At 42.9% G+C, this 4,766-nt stretch overlaps 1 long non-coding RNA gene across 1 annotated transcript; it reads left to right on the forward strand.

Moving 5' to 3' along the window:
- Window positions 1-946: 946 nt before the first annotated feature.
- Window positions 947-4,443, forward strand: LOC124688311. The gene is made up of 4 exons (XR_006998486.1): window positions 947-2,109; window positions 2,787-2,871; window positions 3,011-3,094; window positions 4,304-4,443. It is a non-coding gene; the product is annotated as an uncharacterized LOC124688311 (long non-coding RNA).
- Window positions 4,444-4,766: the final 323 nt, after the last annotated feature.

The following is a 4,766-nucleotide window of genomic DNA, read 5'->3' on the forward strand; positions in this document are numbered from 1 at the left end:
TCCAGAGCCGCCTCTTCGCCTATTTAAAGCCTCCGTCGCGAAAACCCTGAGGCGTTCGACGAAAACCACAAAAACCTTCCAGAGCCACCGCCATCGCGAAGCCAAGATCTGGGGGACAGGAGTCTCTGTTCCGGCACCCTGCCGGAGCGGGGAAGTGCCCCCGGAAGGCTTCTCCATCGACACCGCTGCCATCTCCACCGCCATCTTCATCACCGCTGCTGCTCCCATGAGGAGGGAGTAGTTCCCCATCGAGGCTCGGGGCTGTACCGGTAGCTATGTGGTTCATCTCTCTCCTATGTGCTTCAATACAATAATCTCATGAGCTGCCTTACATGATTGAGATTCATATGATGATGCTTGTAATCTAGATGTCATTATGCTAGTCAAGTGAGTTTTACTTATGTGACACTACACCATGGACCAAATGAGAGGGCAAAGAACTGCCGGCAAAAATCCACTTAACATGGCAATTAGACTGCCGGGACATGTTAACTGCCGGTATAGATTATAGAAGGGCACCTTATCTGCCGGCACATGTGGTTACGTGTTGGTACATTTGTTCCTGTTTGGACGGGGACGAAAAATAGCACGCTTTGCCCGCGGGAGAGTGAAAAGTTAGGCGCGAGACGCGAAATATTGGGCGCGTGGCTGCACCTCGGAATCCCTAATGCACCGCTCCACACCAAAATTCCCCAATCCCCTCTCTCAGGCTCTCGACCGCGCCGCCGCTGTTCAATCCTCCATGCGCCCTCCACCGCGCCGCCGTGAACCTCCACCTCGTCCGCCGCATCCCCAAGGCCACCCCCGTCCGCCGCATTCCCATGCCCCCTCTGCCGCCTGGGCTGATTGCGCTGGCGCTCTGGCCCCTCTATCTCGCGCGCCGCCGTCTTCCATCCCTGTCTCTTCCTGTGCGCCACCCTCTCTCTCTCTCTCTCTCTCTCTCCATGACCGTCCTTGGCGCTGAAGGTCTCGTCCTCCCCATGGCCACTCCTCTCTGCGGCTCGTGCCCGTGTCGTCTCTCTCGCGCTACACCGTGCGCCGCCCTCTGTCCTCTCTCTCTCTACATGTGTGCCGTATGCATCCCTCTATCTACCACCGCCAAGCCCATTTGGTAGGAACTTGGATGGCCACCAGATCTATGTCTGCTTCACCGGTGCACCTCCAAGACCCTCGACCTCACGTTGGACTTGCATCTGCTTTATCTTTGTTCTCCCCGTCCGTTGAAGGTGACTATGTTCTTCATGGATGATGGGAAAGTAGCCAAGTAGGTGATTTTGTTTCTGTTTGAATCATGTGAAATAGATTACTAATTATGTGATTTGTTCTTGCTGGACGATGGGGTAGACAATTTATTACCATACTTAACATGTTGTAGTAGTAGTAGTACTAGTGAAATTGAAATAGAAACTGCAATTTGTTACCTGTGGCTGTTTTAACATCTCAGATATCAATATGTGGTAGTCAAAACTGTTGAAATAAAAATGGTGCATGAGTTCTGTGTTAAATCTCTGCCTCCTGTTTGCGAATTTCTATTTACATGTGCTGTTGTAAAGTTTCTAGATTGTGTTTGTGTTTTGTGTTGTTACTGTCATGTGAATATTCAGATTGGCACTCTCATATTTTTTTCAGTAAATGTGTCTTGCTTGTTGACGGATTAGATTGTACATTTTTTCTATGTGATCCATGGAAGTAGTAGTACTAGTGTTCCTCGGTTATTTGTAGTGAGAGAAGAAACTTGTATTATTCATCTCACTTGCCAGCAAGTTGCAGCATAAGCAGAAGGAAAGATTTGTATAGACGCCATGCATGATTTTGCGGTTCGGGTTGGGATGTAGCTGCTGAGTTTTTGGCGTCTGCTATGTTATCATAAGGTCACGGTCTATACAGTATACATGCTGATGTTTTCCATCTGATTAGGTTTAGAAATAGACATGCCCGTACCAGCGATTTGGTGTTGTATTTTCTTATTTCACAATGCTTCATCCATCTTATTAGTTGAATGATAATACTTCTTTGTTGCTTTTCTCAGTTAAGACAAGAGATGTAGAACTGAACTGGGTTGAACAAGCTTGAAGCTAATTTTCTGAATTTGATCTTATACTGAGATAAGTAAGTGCCTTGCGGTTCTAGCTCCTTTGTTCTTTTGATAATTCAGCTTGTTTGTGTGCACTTCTATATATTTATCTGATTGTCAAAGTGGTGCTGAATTTCTGATTTGGAGTGCTAGTATCATCATGTGCAGAGTTTTTGTGTATAGATGCGCCCACTTTCAGAAATTAGTAATTCAATGTAGAATATCTAAAATTTAGCTTGAACTTCTGAAGCACACATTGGCAAATTTTCAAGACATGTTTACTTGATTATTTCTGTTTAAAGATGAACCTTTAGTTTAATTAATCAATCTTCCTGTTGTGTCTTAGGTTAATTTTAATAACACTTCTGAAAAATGGATAAGGGCTGGCTGAATGAGGATAGACACTTCTAAACAGTTCCTGGCTTGAAGCTAGTGATGTCCAGGGGCATTTAGGGTGTGTTAGGGAGAGCTCCACTCCACTTCCCTCCATACCTAAACTCCACTCCGCCAACAAGCTCTGCAGCAGCCTATGTGTTAAGTGCTTGATTTTGTCAATTGAAGTACACTATGTGTTATACTAGGATGGTTATTATTTATAGCACACAGAAGCATTTTTTCTGCAATGAATAATGGAGTTCAGGATTTTGTATTTATTTCTTAACTTCCTCACGGTGGTTGCTGCTTCATTTACTCAACTGAGTGCACTATGCAGTTGCACTAGGATTACCACAATGTGGAAGCGCTTCCGCAAGGAACAAAAGATCCTTTATCATCTAGAGATGATGTATGAAGTAAAGGTATGGAACTTCCATTTGTAGATTTCTAGCATACTTAGCTTGATGTAATTAAGTTCAAGTTATGATGCTTGATCTGTTAAGATATTTCCTATTCCTATGCCCAAGGTATAGAAACATAAAGATAAAATGTGTGTTCCAGATGTCATTGGCGCAAAGGATCAATGATTTCTTAAATCAGAGATTGAAGCACATGGGTCTCTTCATATAAAGCTAATCTTTGGAGGTAATGATACATGTGGAGTACATTACCTTTTGCTCTTCTAAGGAACAACGTTTTTGTTAAAATGATCATGCTTATCCCCATGTATGCTGCAATGCCAAATACTCTGTGTGATCTCTCTTCTAGCAGTAAGTTGATTTGACAGATTTTTTCCGTGGGTATACTCTGATATTTCTTTCCCAGTATAATACACATATGAGAATACACATCAGATTATTTTTGTATATAGATTCTGGTGTTCCAAGCTGATGCTCTGTCCTAAATAGTATTGGTGAGACTTGATACATCAGTAGTAGATGAGAGAATGTACCTACATGCTGGGACGGGAAGACAACATGCAACTGTCTTTTAGCATCAGGGAAACCTGAATATCTATGGTGAATAAAGGAGAACTTGACTTTTTTAAGTTAATTGTTCCTTACGCATCTGTCTAGCTGAGAATGGTCGAAAACTGAACGGTACCTCGACTAAACCATCATGATAAACTTGGCAGCCCAACCTGAACTAAACCCACTAGGTAATTCCGTCAACCGAACCAAAACTAAACCAACTCATTTTTACCAGCCAAATCAAACTAAACTGAGTGCCAAACTTTGGGCTCAACCATTTGCAAAATTTTGTTGAAAATTGTTCTGTCGAATGGTTCCGAACATGACCGTCATGGCCCAGGTACGTCCAGCCTTGGCGACGTGGCTCGATAGAGTTCAGAACGCAAATAAAGACGCAGGCCTATTAAGCAATCTCATTAACGGGTCTGAACCATGGGTTGTACTTTTTTGGAAGCAAAACTATTGGAAACCATGCCTGACCAGACCCAATTGTTTCCTACACAGAACCAACTAAACTAAACCGTCATCATGCCCAACACATTAACGCGGAACTAAATAGACCCACGAGGATAAACTGACCCACCACGCCCGGTTAATCAAAACACACTCCCAGGTTTACACATCTGGGATGCTATTTTCATGTGTGGGTAAGAGCTTGGTTTTTGAACTAAGTCAGAGGCTCGCAAGATCAAACTACCCATGTTATAGCCTCATCCCACTAGGTTCAAGAGCGGTACAAACTTCAAAAAGATCATATTTCTTGTAAGTTAGAGAAATTCTTTGAAAGTTATGAGATCTTGTCTGAGTTCACAGTTTATTGCAGCAGTATGCAGATCATATGTTCTGCAATCCTCTCATTGTTTTTTACTTGTCAATCTTTCAGGCAACAACATTGGAGCTCTGGTACATGTGTTGGAGGCTTGTTCTGGCTGAATAAAATGGGAGTCTCATAAATAGTTACGGAAGGGTGGTCATTTTGGTAATATGTCTAGTTTGCTAGACTTATAGTATACTGCTAGAGGCTTGGTGGAATCTAGATCACTAGATGTTCTCCTAATTTTTGTTATGTACGTGGCCAATGGCAAACCCGTATGTTGTTCAGCATTTGTATGTTGTTCAGCACGCAATTTTCAGAAACAATGTTTTGACACATTTATTTGATGATAATGGTTATTAATGAAGAAGAAAATACGCATCTGTTCTTTGCCCACATATCTGGAGGTGTCCTGCATTTTCTTGCTTCGATTGCACCTGTGGCTTCATACTATGGAAATTGAGGAAAATGCATTGAAGACAAGTGTGCACTTCAACTGCCGGCAGAACTCAGTTCTAAGGGCAATCAACTG

The sequence above is a fragment of the Lolium rigidum genome, chromosome 2 (assembly GCF_022539505.1).
Source record: "Lolium rigidum isolate FL_2022 chromosome 2, APGP_CSIRO_Lrig_0.1, whole genome shotgun sequence".
Lineage (NCBI taxonomy): Eukaryota > Viridiplantae > Streptophyta > Magnoliopsida > Poales > Poaceae > Lolium > Lolium rigidum.